This window comes from Staurois parvus, unplaced genomic scaffold (genome assembly GCF_062004578.1).
Source record: "Staurois parvus isolate SC_StPar_1 unplaced genomic scaffold, SC_StPar_1.0 ptg000445l, whole genome shotgun sequence".
Taxonomy (NCBI): domain Eukaryota; kingdom Metazoa; phylum Chordata; class Amphibia; order Anura; family Ranidae; genus Staurois; species Staurois parvus.
In genome coordinates, this window is record NW_028318241.1 from 6,026,661 (window position 1) to 6,044,827 (window position 18,167).

An 18,167-nucleotide genomic window follows, 5' to 3' on the forward strand; every position below is an offset into this window, starting at 1 on the left:
GATCGCCCCAGATGTTAACCCCTTCCTGCCCAGTGCCGTTAGTTCAGTGGCTGTTTTTTATTAGCACTGATCACTATATTGGTGTCACTGGGGATGTCAGTGACACCAAGTCAGTTCCCCCCAGTGTCAGAATGCCTGCCGCAGTCCCGACGTCCTGCTATAAGTCGCTGATTGCTGCCATTACTAGTAAAAAAAAAAATTCTGGTATCTTTACCACCTTTTGTAAATGCTATAACTTTCACGTGAACCAATTAATTTACACATATTGGGACATGTAGAAGAATACATTTTGGCCTAAATTCATGACAAAATTTGATTTAAAATTTTTTTTACTTGACATGTTTAATAGCAAAAAGTCAACAATATTCTATTCTCAAAATTGTCTTTTAAAAATAAAAATTGCACAGGTGATCAAATACCAGCTATATTCATGGGAAAAAAGGACGTAAATTTCATTTGGGATCAGCGTTGCATGACTGCGCAATTGTCAGTTAAAGTAACTCAGATCCGCATCGCAAAATATGGTCTGGTCAGGAAAGGGGGTAAATCCTCTGGAGGGCAAGTGGTTAAAAAAAATGTGCTACAGTATTCTGTGCATGGGAAAACTACAAGTTCCGACAGCCTTTGCGGTTGTTGGCTTGTAGTTTTCAATTAACTACCATGGCGCTACACAACACCATGGCAGTTCTTTGAGCCTTCTTATCAGTAAGTATCCACTTGCCCGTACGGGATGTAAGAGCAAGCAGATGTACTGACAGGTCAGGAGGAGACCTGCATGGCACCAGCAATTTGCTGATCGCCGGTGCAATGCTTTAGAGGCTCCAAAAACAAAAATAAATGTACATATTTTTACCTGCCAAAAATGTGCATTTATTATTTTTTTGTTTAAAGGTGAACTTATCCTTTAACTATGACATCTTGATATATGGCGACAACAGCACAACTATTATTTGGGGCATTTCCAATGGGAAAGTGTCTAGGGTAGCAGTGTATGTGAGCCATGGAGACATTTGTAGGTGAAATATATATATATATATATATATATATATATATATATATATATATATATGCAACCATCTCCTATTTTCTTATTGGTCTCAAGTTGGTGGAATCGCAATCCTGACCTTAGACAATAAGTTTGCATGTTGACTGTTTCAAGGTGTCCGCGCTGTTTGGATTTAAATGCTGGGGTATTTTTCTGGCACTCGAACTGAAGACAAGCCACAAAATGTCCTCAACATTACAGAACAAGTTCAGTTGTACATAACTTACTACTACTGGATAGACTATATTGCCAAAAGTATTGGGACGCCTGCCTTTACACGCACATGAACTTTAATGGCATCCCTGTCTTAGTCTGTAGGGTTCAATATTGAGTTGCTGTTGTTCCCAGTTGCTTCCACTTTGTTATAATACCACTAACAGTTGACTGTGGAATATATAGTAGCAAGGAAATGTCACGGATGGACTTATTGCTCAGGTGGCAACCTATCACGTATCACGAAGCTCTTGAGTGCGACCCATTCTTTCACAAATGTTTGTAGAAGCAGTCTGCATGCCTAGGTGCTTGATTGTATACATCTGTGGCCATGGAGGTGATCGGAACACCTGAATCCAATGATTTGGTGGGTTTGTCCCAATACTTTTGGCAATATAGTATATGTCGTGATCTGTATAAATGAGAAATGTCACAGACAATCCAGAGTCAATTTGTCAAGTTTCTTTGCATTCCACATACTGTAATATAGACCGAGTTATAAAAAAGGAATAGAGAAAACACGCTTACACAGTTCTTATTGATGTGAAGATTTTGTTTTACTTTTAAAACAATAGTTTTTTAGTATACCCAGCAGCTTTACAAATATAAGCTTTTAATGCATGTGTAAACCCTCTCCTTGTAACTCAACCAATTCAGTTTAAAATAGAAGTAAAAGGCAAAACATTTGTGTATATAGAATACAAAATATATAAAAAATTATATATGTTCTTAGCTGCAAAAGGGGCTTAGAGAGGTGGGGGGTGGAGATACAGCAGTACACTGATCTTCCCAGTGAATGGCTGTGCAGAAGGGGCATGTCAGCACAAGACTGACCTTTGGAGGACAGGCAGGCTGTGCTCCAGCACAGCCAGAAAACTCACCACATGGCATGAATGTACTTTAATGAATAGCATGGTTAGTTTGAAATAGGAAAGCTGGGGGACTGGCAGAATCACCAGGCATTTCAGACAAAGGAAGCAATACAAATAGAACAGGATACTTTTCAACACAAGAACATGGGACAATAGACACATACTGTATTAGCAGGGATGCACGATTTATATCATCCGATGCCTGGGGCATGCAGTTCCAGGCGCTAGGCAGGTGGGGTTTTTTTACATTTAGCCCTGATGTGGGCAAGCAGCCTCTTTAGCCTCGGATCACACATATGTGTACTGAAATTGCAATGTCTTTCTGCATTTTTTGCGATTTTAGTAAAGGTGCGATTTTGACATCTCTCTCCACAATTGTCTTCCATTGACCTCTCATTGACTTCAATGCAAAAACGACTCCCATTGATTTCAATGCAAAATTACCTTCTATTCACTTCAATGCAAACACTCCTGTCAATAGCAATCCTATGTGAACACGTATCCCAGCATGCCACTATCACTTGCAAGTCTGGAACACACCACTACAAACTCGTGCAGGACTCCTTTTTTAATGCCACTCAAAACAATGTGTGTGGATCGCATGATTGTCATGAGGGACAAATGGGATCCCAATTTAGTCCCTGGACAAGTAATTTTGTACAAAATGTCCACACCCCTGAGGAATATGGAATGTTGGGGTTAAAGTTTTTTTTTCTTTTTTTTTAAATTGTTTTATGAAATAAAAGTTAAACATATCCTTGGGGCATTCCCCGGCTCAAAAACAAAACAACAAAAACAGACAACTACGTTAACACCCATAGTCCAGCTCAACCTGAACAATCCTCAGTGTTGAGGGCAGAAGTATACTCGGTTGGATTGTAAACAATTAGAAACAGAAATTTGGAAACATTCAAGAAACAACATTAGAGAGATCAGGTACCCAATGAGTATATTGGACCATATCACAAAGAGTACCGAGAATAAGTTCCCCGTTACTCCTCCCTCCAAGGGGGTTGGGTAAGGCAGGAGGGAGACATATAATGGAGACCCCAAACAACAATCCTTCCCCATTCCCCCACCATGTAGGGATATTTATGGAGGGTTGAGCATGAGATTAATCAGAAACGATACGCTCTTCAGCATTGGCAGTAGAGGAGGATTCCAACCAGATATCCCAAACTTTATGAAATGTATTCGGAAAACCTTGGGAGAGGTACAGTATGTCATTTTATATAGGGGAATCACTGCATTCACCAGCTTCTTCCAATGGCCTAAGGTAGGGGGGCTATCAGATTTCCAGGTTAACAGAATGGCCTTCCTAGCATAAAAAAGGAATAGACTTAGTAATATTCTGGAAGCCCTTGAGAAAGCCAGCTGGTCGACCAGACCCAGAAGGCAAACTGACACCATTGAGGGGACAGAAATTGTGGTGACCGAGCAAATGAAGCAGAGGACATTTGTCCAAAATGTTTAAATATGGCGGCACGACCAAAAAAATTAGGAAAAAGTCTGCAGTGGCGTATCCACACCTCGGGGTAACATATTCTTTAACTATCAATCTCAATTTACTTTAAATCTTCAAACTATAAAATTACATATGTGATGTAAGCTTCTTATACCAGTAGGATGGGGCTTTCTGCTGCTACTATAAGGGTCCTTTCACACGGGAGTTATGTTTCTTTCATCAGTTTAGTCAAAGTTCAAAGAAAAAAAACGGATCAGTTTACATCCATTTTTTCGTTAGTTTACATCCGTTTTTCGTCCATTTACATCCGTTTTTTTGTCAGGGATGAAATAGGGGTTTCTTCCATTCAAAAAAACAGATGTTAATGGATATGGACATTAATGGATGTAAAAGGATGATCATCCGTTTTATCCTCTAGTCCACAGAAATAAATGGGTGTCCGTTTTTCATCCGTAAACGAACAGATGAAAAACCAGACGTGTGAAAGAGGCCTTAGTATCCTCTGGAACATTTTGTAAATTCTTGTTGATCTTGCCAGTAGATTCATTTGATAAACACTTAGTTTGATCCAATGACAACGCTCTTAATTGTGCAGTGAAATCACCGCCGCATTGTCATCCATGCTTCTGCTGTAGCTGCTCAGCTGTTTTTTATTTATAAAATGAAATATTTAGAAAAACAAATACTTAATAGTACATTCTACCCTAGACTGCGACAGTGCATGAACACAACACCATGTACCATTACAGTTCCAATCACACACTAAATTGGATTCATTCAGTAGTACGATGCCTAACATGCGATGCAGCACCAGGCCCTCACGTCATACATGACGCCACTTTTCCCCACAATTATTATGTGGCCCCTAAGGTACCACCAAATTACTTAGCGGCGCAATGTCAGACATGCAGTGCCGGAGATGAACCCCTGCCCCACTTGTCCTACATTTGCACATTTTGTTTTTATCCTACCTAAAAATACACTGACACGTACTAATTGAAAAAAAAAAAAAAACTTAAAAAAAAATCCTACATAAAATATACTCAGACCTTTGACCCTTACTTTGTCCTTTGACCCTTACCTTGACCCTAACAATATCCCAGACACTGACCTAGTTCAAGCCTTGAGCTAGGAATTTTTTTTTTCCTTTTACACATTTTTTTGTTTACATCTTTGTCCCCTGGCTATTCAGAGGAGAAAGAAAACACAGGGGCGGGCTGCACAGCGACTCATCACTGTGATAGCCAATCAGAGGCTATCACAGCAATCAACTGGTCAGGAATTGGGAGTCCAGTTCCCAATCGTTCGTACAAGACCTGGGGCTCTTGGTGAGCACAAATACTGATACACATATACTGTATGCAGCCTCACCAAACAAGACCCACTTCAGTGAGGTCACATACAGTATGTGTACAGGTGGCTGGAAGGGGTTAAACTTTGCAATGTATTCATTCAACCCTCAACAATGTCAAGAGCAGTTACCAGTGTGATGAAGAGTCCTTAGTTCATGGGTGGTCAACCTGTGGCCCTCCAGGTGTTGCGGAACTACAAATTACATGAGCCTTTACAAGGCTGGAAGTTACAAGCATGACTCCCAAAGGCAGAGGCATGATGGGACTTGTAGTTCCACAACAGCTGGAGGGCCATAGGTTGAGCACCCATGCCCTAGTGCAAGGAACCATAAGTGAAGGTTTCAGTATGACACTGCATGCATGTAATTACTGGAGAAACGGATCACAAACTGCTTATGTTTAACTAAACCCTGCATTTACCCTTATGCCCTGAAATTCCCAGAAAGCCAATAATAAAAAAACTAAAATCTGGAGGTGCCTTTTTTGTTCTCAGTTCTGGTCGGAGACATGCTACTGTCTACACTGTACAGTGCTGACTGCAGACAGACTGAAAACAAGCAAACCAATATTCACTCTGGCTTTGCCATGTGATAACAGCTAGTAATGCACAGGGAAAGAAAAGGCACAGGTAAGGATTGCAAACTTCAGGGTGTTGCAAATATCTACTAAACCCAGGGCCCTGCATTCACTATATCTGGTCTCCCACAGAACACACAACATGGAAATGCAATTATTATAGTAAATATAAACTGCTAAATACCTTTTCTCATCAGCAGTTAGCAGACTTGTGACTTCTATCAGTGTGCGGTCGAGCACTGGTTAATCTTGTATGAGGAGTTTTCATTCTCCTCTGACTGTCCTACAAGTCTGCATGACCGCTGATCCTCTGTCTGGACAGTGCTGATTGACCCTGCTAAAAAAAAGGCTCTAGCAATACACACTAAACTGAGCATGTGCAGAGTGTCTCCTAGGGCTCTGTACTGTCAGCAGATGGATTGGGGACTGCGGAAGAACAGGAGGATCAGAGAAGGCAGGATCAAATAGCCTTTTACACAATGTGGAGGATTAACCCCTTAGTTTCCACAGTGAGTATAACAAGCATGCTTTACCACATAAATAGACTGGTTTTACTGTTGCGGGTTTAGTAACACTTTAAAGTGACTCTAAAGGCTTTTTTAAATAACAAACATTACCCTGCCCAGTTTGCAGCTGTCTGGGAGCTATGGGATCAATCCCCTTATAGCAAATGAGTTGGATCGTCTTGAGGCTTTGTTAATCACTATGTTAATTACTGCTACCTGCCATTTAGCCATGCTATTGTCCTTTGTCTGAATTGGTTATTCATTTTTGTTTTTTATTATGTATACATATATGTTGCAGTGGGTGTATTTACACCCTTATTTGTATATGTGTAAAATTGGGCTTTAGCTCACAATAAAAATTACAGTTAAAAAAAACAACAAACATGTCTACACTTACCTGCTATGTGCAGTGGTTTAGCACAGAGCAGCCTGGATCCTCATCTTCTTGGGTCCCCCATTGGTGCACCTGAGCCCTCCCTCCTGTCGGGTGTCCCCACAGCAAGCAGCTTACTAGGGGGGCACACAAGCAGGCAAACTCCCCAGCCGTTGCTCCGTGTGTCCATTCACACACACAGTCGCATCTTGACCCCGCCCCCTCTCTTCTCATTGACTCGCTGGCTGTGATTGACAGCAGCGGGAGCCAATGGCTGAAACAAAATGTGTACATATCTCCATCAGTGTCTGAAGAGCTCTCAGAGAGCTAGACAGTATGCATACACCTCTTCCCTCCACCCCTATTCCAATTCTTTGCTTTTGTTGCAGTGTGGTAATTTTGGTTCTATTCCTTCTTTCTGAAAGATTATTCAAAAGAGTTCTACTTTAAGAAAAATAACGTACTGAAACTAACATCTGCTGTATCAACATCTGCACTGCAGCACTATAGACTGCAATGCAGACAGCATGCTTAAATATAGCAGACAATACACACTCAACAAATCCCTGCAAAGATTAAAAATAAACTATGTTAGTTTCATGGAATTTTCTGCAAACGTTCAAGAAAAGAAAATCTGCAAGCAGATCTTAATCTTTCTGCACATTTAAATGTAAATTAGTACTAGAAAAAAAAAAAAACTCAGAGTTTGTTAGCCTAGGTTCACACCTGTTTTCCGCAGCGTTCTGCTGAAACGCACTACAGTCCATTTAGTTGATCCAGGGAATATCCGATTGCCTCTTGGGGGATGAGGAAGGAATTTTTTCCCAGCATGAGCAAATTGGCTCATGCTTTGCTGGGTTTTTTTTGCCTTCCTCTGGATCAACTGTGGATATAGGATTATAACTTTTTTTTTAATGGTTGAACTGGATGGACTTTTGTCTTTTTTCAGCCAGACTAACTATGTAACATGATTTCCTATGGGACACATTCACATCTCCCCGCGTTTTTAACCGGTGTTTTTTTTGGAACGAGTCAGGCACTTTGTTAATGCAAAAAGTTGTGTTTTTAGTTCTATAGACTTCAATGGAAACACTGTAGAAAAGTATGAAGTGTGTTTTTGATGCTTTTTGCGGTTTAAATCTGCCTAGTAACAAGAAAAAAAGCAAAATGCATCAAAATCACGGCAAAATGCGTCAAAAACGCAATGCAGAAACTTGTAAAACGCAAATTGCATAGGTGTGAACCTAGCCTTAGAAATCTATGTCTAATATGGCTTCTAGAGACACCTGTGAATGTGACCCACTTAAAGGAAAAGAATTTTCAGCAAGTATTTTAAGTTATTATTCCTGGGTTTACCTTAAAAGCAGAACTAAACTCTCTTAATCAATCTGAACTATTTTTAATCATTATGATGCTAGCAGCAGTAAACAGCAGTAATGAAAGGAAATAATGGCTGCACACTCCACTATGCCGTGATAATTTCTTAGATAAAAATCATGGAAAACATCCAAAAATGCACAAATACACAGTACAGCTAGGAGAGACGTTACCGGGTTTCATGCACTTTAGCGCATTGATGTTATGAATAAGCGCTAAAGAGCTTGAAACGCGTTAACATCTCTCCTAGTTGTACTGTATTTGTGCATTTTTGGATATTTTCCATAATTTTCATCTAATAAATTTTCATGATATAATAGAGTGTGCAGCCATTTCCTTTCATTGCTGCTGCTTTCCGGAGGCAAAACGGGTGAGTGCTTCTGCTATCATTGTGTGGAGTGGATCCTGCTGCACAGACTTAGAGCGGTGTGTGTCTCTCATGATCCATCAGTAAACAGACAGGAATATGTATTTTTAATTTCTTCACTTGCTTCCTGATTTCTGTCCGAGGCCAAAATGATGGCATATATCTTATACGGCTTCATGGGTATATTTCTTTTCTTTCATCCAGAGGAGTATGGCTTCATCAAACAGAGGTGTCTGTATAATACAGTAGGTGTGTTACTGGCCAGATCACCAGGGGAAAACAGAGGGGGAAAAAAATATATAAAAAAAGAAAAAGAAAAATACAGCTACCATATCTGATTGCAAGTGGCAACATAATACATATTTGGTTTTTGGTTTAATATCTAAGGATTGTAAACTGCTACAAAATAGGAGCCACTAGGGTTAATAGGGATACTAGGTGACAGCACAGTACAATCTTTGAGCAACTAAAAGAGGGTTTAAGCTTTGCAAAAAAAAAAAAAAATCTTATAAAACTAGTCCCCTGCAGGTTAACGTCATAATGTGTTAGTATGCACCACACTGCCAGTGCTTGGGTGCTTCCACCTTCTCCAGGTCTTGCTTCTGGGTTCGCTCTGTTTAGCCGCTTGAATGGCACAGGAGACACATCTGCACAGAGCAGGTGGTGTAAATGTACTCTGAGCTGCGCATGCACAGCTCAGTGTTCATTACTGCTGACAGGCAGGGATTTATATATATATATTTATTTTTTGACCTCTTGGTGCCGTGTGCAAAAACTAAACACCAAAAGTAAACTAAAAATGCATTGTAACACACACACAAAAGTGCACTTGGGGGGTAAAGCACACTCAGATTCACCTAGCCAAAAGGCCCAGCAGATCCCTCTCCTTTTGAACAGCTGAAGCTGACCAATGAGTACTAGGGAGCAGTAGGTGGGGGGGCTCCCAAACAGAGGGAAAAAAAGGAACTCGATGACCAAAGAAGCCCAGACGCTCCCCCTTGACTTCAGGATAGGCTCAAAGACCCATACCCTGTAATCCAGAGTGAAAACAGATACTGTATATAAGTGCAGGGTGTCACATGTGGACAGAAAATAAATATGCAATAATAAAAAGTGTATTGGATAGACCGTGTGGCCTGGTAACAAAAGTTGCCCCAGGCGTTGTGCAGAAAAAAGCTTAGGTATCATGGACTAGTGCAGTTTCACATGGTGGGGTCCCAAACTAATAGGGCTACTCTGACACCCCCGGAACACCATTCCCAGGGAGCGCTCTGCCTTCCCAGCCCCTGGTAGCAAATCTGGGCCCTTCAGAATCTTCTATTAGGGAGTTTCGTCTAGACCCCACCTCACCCAGTGGGCGAACCAATTTCTGTTTCGACAGGAAGATCTCTCAGGACCCCCTTAATACCAATAGGGATACTATGCAACAGAGGTCCCCAACCCCTGGGCCCTGGACTGGTACCGGTCCGTGGCCACACAGCAGGAGGTGAGCGATTAGCAAGCAAAGTTTCTTCTGTATTTACAGCCGCTCCCCTTTGTTCACATTACTGCCTGAGCTCTGCCTCCTGTCAGGTATTAGATTCTCATGAGCACGTGAACCCTACTCTAATCTGCACATGCGAGAGATCTAAGTTGCATGCTCATTATGGGAATCTAATGCCTGATGATCTAAAGTGAAGCTGAGGCAGTGAGGCTAACACTGGGGAGTGGCTGAAAGTACAGATTATCATTAGCAAAGAGGTCTGGCTTCACAGAGACCATAATATATCAATTGCTTGCAGACTCATATCAAAACCCTCTCAGTGAGTGGCATGTGACAGTTAAGCTGCATCTGGTGGCAGGCTTTTTAGTGGCAAGTGAGCATCCATTGTAAAGCTGCATCTGGTGCATCCCATTACCCCCAGATGGGACCATCTAGTTGCAGGAAAACAAGCTCAGATCTCCCACTGATGCTGCATTATGGTGAGATTTGTATAACTTTTTCATTATATATTATTACAATGTAATAGTAGAAATAAAGTGCACAATAAATGTAATGCGCTTGAATCATCCCAAAACCATCCCATGCCCACCTCCTGGCCACAACCCACACTGCTCCATGGTCAGTGGAAAAATTTAAATTGTCTTCCACGAAACCGGTGTCTAGAACCATAAAGATTGGGGACCGCTGCTATACAGCCAGCCATCATGGCCGAAAGGCTGGGATGATGGAAGAGGATCCTTACTGAACACTGGTAAGTAGAGATACTATACTTGATCTTAGCCAAAAGGCCAAGAAGCAATTAGGGTCTCCTCCGTCATAAAAACCCTGTCAGTGTTATTTTTTTTATTTGAGTTTACTACCACTTTAATAGGAACTCCTTACAGAGAGGGATCACTATGCAATAAATCATGCAACAAAATACAAATGGCTGCTTGCGCTTGCCCCTCCTGTGGCATTGTCTCTCTAACAGTGAGGTAGGCTGGGTCTGGTGGTCCTAGGGAGCAGCTAGAGGGATCCCAGGTCTGGCACCACAGAAGGAGTCACCAGTCTAGACAAGCAGGTGGACTGCTTGTCTAGACTATCCTACTTAAGGGCTGAGTACTCTGGACACAGTTGGCACCGTGCTTTCTGCAGTGACTGGGTTTTCTCAGGAAGGTGCCTGTTCTCCAACTTGGCTGCCTGTGTGCCATAATTGTCAGTGGAGGACTGAGCGGCTGGTGGCTGACCACATTCCCAGCCACATGTTCCCCATCTGGTCCCTGTGAGCTCCTGGAGGCAGGAAACCTATATCCCTTGGGCGTGTCCAGGGTCTTTTGAAAGTCAAACGGATAGTGGAAACCTAGATGATTGTGGGAAAATCAGTTAAAGGGGCACTTGTGCCTACATCTGAGCATGGTAAGTAACGGGGCACTCTGTTACACTTCTATTGAGGCAGCTGGGTTAATCATTCATTAAACAGACTGGATATGGCAGCAGTTACCATTTATTTGTTTTATTATTTGCAGTTTGACTTGTATCTATAAACCCAATACAAAGAATCTGAAGTTTAATGTTGTTAACGCCGTGGTTAACCAAGCATTATGGCAAAAAGCTTGTCTAGATTTAAGACTAAAGGCCATCTTTGAGCAAGAGCACCAGAATAACCCCTGGTACTCACCATAAAGTAACGAGGTTCCATTATGATCTTTAACTACACTTTCTACACAGAAAAGTGAACTGTTATATCATTTACCCGTTTTTTCCACAAGGCCATCACGTGTCCCTACATTTCCTAGATTTGTGTTAAACTGTTTCTTCAGGCTGTTTTATGGACCTGCGTTCTAAGGTTGCCCTGCCACTTTCTTTCTTCATATACGAGTACAGCAGTTCCTCCAAAGTGGTTACAAGATCATTGGGGTTGGTTTACTAAAGACAAGTAGAATTTGCTTTGTAAGTGCAGTTGCACTCATTTTCCTTAGAGCTTGGTGAATGTGGTGAAGCTTCACTTTCTAAATAAAATACCCAAGGAAAATTAATTTTTTTTTTTTTTTTAAAAAACAGAATTTTTGCTTGCACATGATTGGATGATGGAAGTCTGCACATTCACTATGCTCTGGTAAAATGGTCTCATCCTCTCTATGATACCATACTAGTATCCTGTAGGTATCCTTTGTGTTCCTGTAGAAGAAATTAAGCAAATGAGTAATGTAATCCATCGAGATGCAAGGTGCTGCTAGGGCATTGAGCCCAGAATTTTGTGCATCACCATCCAGAGTGTTTATGATTCATAGACACCAAAATGTAAAAATGGACACAATTCGATTGAGATAAAGCAGTAAAACACCAAAGCTTATCTTTTTAAAAATTAATGTGTCCCGATTGTGATAGAAGAATTAAATTAATGTAAATAGAAAATGAGAGGGACATTGGGATATACACTTTGCATTTGTCTTTTGGTACCGTTTAAAAAATAATTAATTTGGTTTGAAGTTTATTTTAAATTAAAGTAGAACTAAAAGCAAAACTCATTATTTTCATTTGGGTACGGTGGGGGGGTTAACCTCAAATTTTTATGCCATCTGTATCCCGTTGATGAGATTTCCCTTCATTTCCTGTCCCATAGCCAAAACAGAAAGTAAAAAAGAAATACTGTATATCCAGAGCGAGGGAAATTCCTGGTTGTCACCAAGGTCATCAGAATTAGTGTTCCTGTTGGGAGACTTCCCATCCATTCCTGTTCTGGTGACAACACACAATTAAAGATGTTCTTTCACTGTTGGTGATAATGGTAAACATGACAAATAGAGAGGGTGAATCTACTGTATTGAGACATAGACAGCAATAAAAACCTGACAATGTGTTCCAATCTCTTTCCACTCTAAAACGAACTGCTGTTCAGACAAGTTCTATACAATTTCTGTATAAGAAGGTTCACATCCACAATGCCCCACTTGGCCCATCATTGACACTAGTTTTGGGATTAAAGTAACCCTGCCAGACAGCAGAGTCAGGTTGATGACCTGACTATTCTGTGCTACAGTACAAAAACCTAAGCAAAACTGCAGTAAGGTCAGTTTCTTGTCCTCAGCCTGTGAAAGGACAGTGAAAGAGCATTAGCAGACTGATGAAGTCCTTTCTCTGCCTACTCTGACCACTCTTCCTGTCAGCAGGTTCCTTAGCACATATATATATGCTCACTCCTTTCAGAGCTCTGTGCTGTGTCCGTGACTCCTGTGCGCATGTGCAAGAGTGAAGTTAACGCGGCTCAGCCATTCAAACAGCCGGAGCCTGCGAACCCGGAAGGAAAACGAGTTGAAGATGGAATCACTGTCAGCAGCGACAGCGCACCAGTGGAGGACTTTGTTTTAACTGCATGCCCGCTGCCCTAGTACTGCAACAGGGTGGCAGGGCTGCGCAAAATCACACTATATATATATTTATGCATACATACACACACACACATATATACAGTGGGGCAAAAAAGTATTTAGTCAACCACCAATTGTGCAAGTTCTCCCACTTAAAGATGAGAGAGGCCTGTAATTGGCATCATAGGTAGACCTCAACTATGAGACACAAAATGAGAAAACAAATCCAGAAAATCACATTGGCTGATTTGGAAAGAATTTATTTGCAAATTATGGTGGAAAATAAGTATTTGGTCAATATCAAAAGTTCATCTCAATACTTTGTTATACTGTATGTATATGTGTATGTATGTATATAAAAATTAAAGGAACACTTTGAAAACATATCAGATCTCAATGGGGAAAAATATGCTGGATGTCTATACTGATATGGACTGGGTAATGTGTTGGGAACATAATGATGCCCCATCGTTTGATGAAAATAATCAACCTACAGAGGACTGAATTCAAAGACACCCCAAAAATCAAAGTGAAAAAATGATGCAGCAGGTTAGTCCATTTTGCTGAAATTTCATAGCAGCAACTTAAAATGGTACCCAGTAGTTTGTATGGCCCCCATGTGCTTGTATGCATGCCTGACAATGTCGGGGCATGCTCCTAATGAGACGACTGATGGTGTCCTGGGGTTTTTCCTCCCAGATCTGGACCAGGGCATCACTGAGCTCCTGGACAGTCTGCAACCTGGCGGCGATGGATGCATCGAAACATGATATCCCAGATGTGTTCTATTGGATTTAGGTCAGGCAAGCGTGGGGGCCATTCATTGGTATCAATTCCTTCATCTAGGAACTGCCTGCATACTCTTGCCACATGAGGCCGGGTCTTGTCGTACACCAGAACTCTCTGCACCAGCGTAGGGTCTGACAATGGGTCCAAGGATTTCATCCTGATACCTAATGGCAGTAAGGATGCCATCACCCCTACAGGAGACGTGTTATTACACGAAGCGCGTCTAGGAGGAGCCTCTGCACGCTTTGACGTCACGCCACCGGATCAGGAGGTCCGGTGGCCACCATTTTTATCCACTGGTCAGTGCATTCAAGAGCTCATTTCACACTATATTTGTATAGGTTACTATCACCCTGTACGTTTACTGTTTACCATAATGATTTATACCCTAATAAATACATTTCACAATACTACACCATGAGCGTTTTCATCTCTATTACCTGGCACTGAGCCTCCACATCTCAGCCCAGCATTTTAGGAGTCCATCCAGGTTGGAGCATTTGGGATATAGATCCAGACCATCATCTCTGGCAGCCGTCACCCCATTAACCACCAGAGGATACCTTTATCATCAGGCTGTACCTTCACGGGACCTTCGGCTACATGGAATTTCTATGTCTAATCTGTAATTTAATGCCTTTTGGAGATTTTTCCATCTTTCCTTGGCTTCTTTATGCACATTAATACAAATTTTTAGCTGGGGAGCCCAAACTTTCGATCCCCACTGTATATCCTTTGTTGGCAATGACAGAGGTCAGACGTTTCCTGTAAGTCTTCACAAGGTTGGCACACACTGTTGCTGGTATGTTGGCCCATTCCTCCATGCAGATCTCCTCTAGAGCAGTGATGTTTTGGGGCTGTCGCTGGGCAACACAGACTTTCAACTCCCTCCAAAGGTTTTCAATGGGGTTGAGATCTGGAGACTGGCTAGGCCACTCCAGGACCTTGAAATGCTTCTTACGAAGCCAGTCCTTCGTTGCCTGGGCTGTATGTTTGGGATCATTGTCATGTTGGAAGACCCAGCTACGTTTCATCTTCAATGCCCTTGCTGATGGAAGGAGGTTTGCACTCAAAATCTCACGATGCATGGCCCCATTCATTCTGTCCTGTACATGGATCAGTCGTCCTGGTCGCTTTGCGGAGAAACAGCCCCAAAGCATGATGTTTCCACCCCCATGCTTCACAGTAGGTATGGTGTTCTTTGGATGCAACTCAGCATTCTCTCTCCTCCAAACACGACGAGTTGTGTTTCTACCAAACAGTTCTATTTTGGTTTCATCTGACCATATGACATTATCCCAATCCTCTTCTGGATCATCCAAATGCTCTCTAACAAACTTCAGACGGGCCCGGACATGTACTGGCTTAAGCAGGGGACACGTCTGGCACTGCAGGGTCTGAGTCCCTGGCGGCGTAGTGTGTTACTGATGGTAGCCTTTGTTACGTTGGTCCCAGCTCTCTGCAGGTCATTAACTAGGTCCCCCCGTGTGGTCCTGGGATTTTTGCTCACCGTTCTTGTGATCATTTTGACCCCACGGGGTGAGATCTTGCATGGAGCCCCAGATCGAGGGAGATTATCCGTGGTCTTGTATGTCTTCCATTTTCTAATTATTGCTCCCACAGTTGATTTGATCACACCAAGCTGCTTGCCTATTGCAGATTCAGTCTTCCCAGCCTGGTGCAGGTCTACAATTTTGTTTCTGGTGTCCTTCGACAGCTCTTTGGTCTTCACCATAGTGGAGTTTGGAGTGTGACTGTTTGAGGTTGTGGACAGGTGTCTTTTATACTGATAACAAGTTCAAACAGGTGCCATTGATACAGGTAATGAGTGCAGGACAGAGGAGCCTCTTAAAGAAGAAGGTACAGGTCTGTGAGAGCCAAAAATCTTGCTTGTTTGTAGGTGACCAAATATTTATTTTCCACCATAATTTGCAAATAAATTCTTTCCAAATCAGCCAATGTGATTGTCTGGATTTGTTTTCTCATTTTGTCTCTCATAGTCGAGGTCTACCTATGATGCCAATTACAGGCCTCTCTCATCTTTTTAAGTGGGAGAACTTGCACAATTGGTGGCTGGCTAAATACTTTGTTGCCCCACTGTGTATATATGTGTGTGATTTGCATTTCCAGGTAGGGGGGCGGAGTGCGTGCCGCTCTACCCGCACCTCCATTAGCGGCTAGAGATGTCAATCACTGGCCGGAGATCGTCAGGGAAAGCTGGCAGGGGAGAGACCTGTGTGTAAACAACACAGGTCTCTCTCCTGCCAACAGGGACATGCTGCTTTGTATTTCTCTGCACAGCATAGCGCATAGTGTATTTGTCTGCATATATATCACCATTTGTAGACGCTATAACCTTCACAAAAACCATTTAATGTACACGTATTGGGATTTTTTTGGGCAAAGACATGTACATTTTGGCTTAAGTTTATGACTAAATTAGATTTTTAAATTTTTTTTATTGGATATGTTTTATAGTCAAAAATGCTTTTTTTTTCAAGCATTGCATGACTGTGCAATTGTCAGTTAAAGTAATGCAGTGCCGTATCACAAAAAATGGTCTGGTCAGGAAAGGGGGTAAATCTTCTGGAGGGCAAGTGGTTAAAGAAGCACATTATGCTATTACCTTGCAGATAGATGGATTTTTTATTTTTCTCTGCATTTACTACCACTTTGCAAAACCAAAATGACAGTTTGAAGGTAAATATGGATGTGATGGGAAGAATACATCATTAACCTGCATCTGTAGATTTACAGATAAATGACAAAACTATACAAGGTCTAAAAAAAATATTGAAAAAGCCTCTGCTGGTGGTTCTGTTGGTTGCTCATGTATTGTATTATAGTAGAGTTGCGGTTGCGAGCAATGAACAGTTTTTCTACACTGATATCAAGGATACAAGCTATAGCAAGAATATAATCGCACTCAAACATGTCAGCTGCTTTTTAAAACCGTGAATGACAACAGATAAGACTTAACTGGAAATTACATGATAATTTTTTGTTACTGGAAAGGCAGTCGTGCAATCCATTGAGAGCTGACCTTAGATCTCAACATCTGGTTCCTGCGAGCATTGATCTCCCTTTGTATACTGTATTTCCCAAGGGTCTGCCTTTTCATCCTGTATCTTTTCTACATTCTTTTATGTCCTGTCTAGATCTCTTCAGCACAGTCACTGGATGTGCATTCAAGCTTTATAGATTCTATAGATTTTGCTCAGTAATTTGGAATGCGCTTGTGCTATGTTGTTTAGTATATTTCTTTTATGTTGCATCAGGCTTTGTTACTCTCGATATCCACAAATCGATTTTACATTGATTTCTTTTAGATTTGTTAGGAATTTTTAAATTGTGTTTGCACATTTATTTCAGCTTTGTCACGCACCCATATTTGCTGGTTTACGATTACATTATGCAATTTATTTTTTCTTCTACTTAAGGAAATAGGTCCCCCCCCCAAAAAAAATATAATTTAGCAGACATTTAAATCTGTCTGATCACTTTCTTTTCCTTTTGAGCTCAAGAGCATTGATTAAGAGCTCATTTAGACTTCAGCTGTCATAGCCATATGTTTTTGTTGATACACATTGCATTAAATGGGCCAGCATCATGAGTTACAGATGGGAGGTTGGATGATTTGGCATTGACTTCTTGTATACAATAAAGTGAACTTTGATAGTGACACTTGAATCATCTGTTCAAATTTCTTTTGTCTCCCTGCATACAAATCTGGGTTTAGTAATAATAACCTGATAGGAATTTTACCCTTTTCTAGAAAGTCCATAACAAAAAAATTTGTTTTGCTTTAAGTAGAGGTGTAATGAACCGCCTGGCGGTACCTCTAATGACCCACCGGATAGGATTTCCTAGAGCGCGGAGTCTATAGTCCCGGTCTGCTTGTTCACCAGGGCCCCTGATGGTGGGGATGGACTTGGAGCAGACCGACACCAGGTCGCGGCCCCCGAGTACACCTACCCATGGTAGAGGCATCCGCCAGAGGTATCTGCAGGGTGAGAGCCTGATGTGAAGAGGTGGATGTGCCAGAGCAAGGTGGATGGATGAGCAGAAGCGGCTCCGAGTGCACATGCGCAAGTTCCGCCTCCGCTGCGGCCGGCCAGAACCTAGTGCCCATATACCAGCACGAACCGGCACACTGCGCCTGCGCCAAGCCGCACGTCGCGGCGGCTCCTGACATTGCCCCCTATGGGCAAGAGGTATAACTGTTGAATTAAACCTCACATTGTTTCACCTGTCAGATGTGTGTCCAGGTTGGAAGACACAACAGACTTGACTATAGACCTCAAAAACTGGTAGAGGGGCTAAAAAAACAGACTGTTTAGCAGTGTGCATTAAGGCAAACAAAGCTCTCTTGTCATAAGAATCATAGCAGCCAAAACTTGTG

General features: G+C 41.8%; 1 protein-coding gene and 1 pseudogene across 5 annotated transcripts in view; one reads left to right on the forward strand and one right to left on the reverse strand.

Annotated features, from left to right (window-relative positions):
• ANKRD55 (ankyrin repeat domain 55) overlaps positions 1-18,167 on the forward strand; it is a 145,622-nt gene that overhangs the window by 32,093 nt on the left and 95,362 nt on the right. The gene's annotated exons all lie outside the window — the stretch shown is intronic.
• Positions 10,341-10,429, reverse strand: LOC149453645 (U2 spliceosomal RNA; annotated as a pseudogene).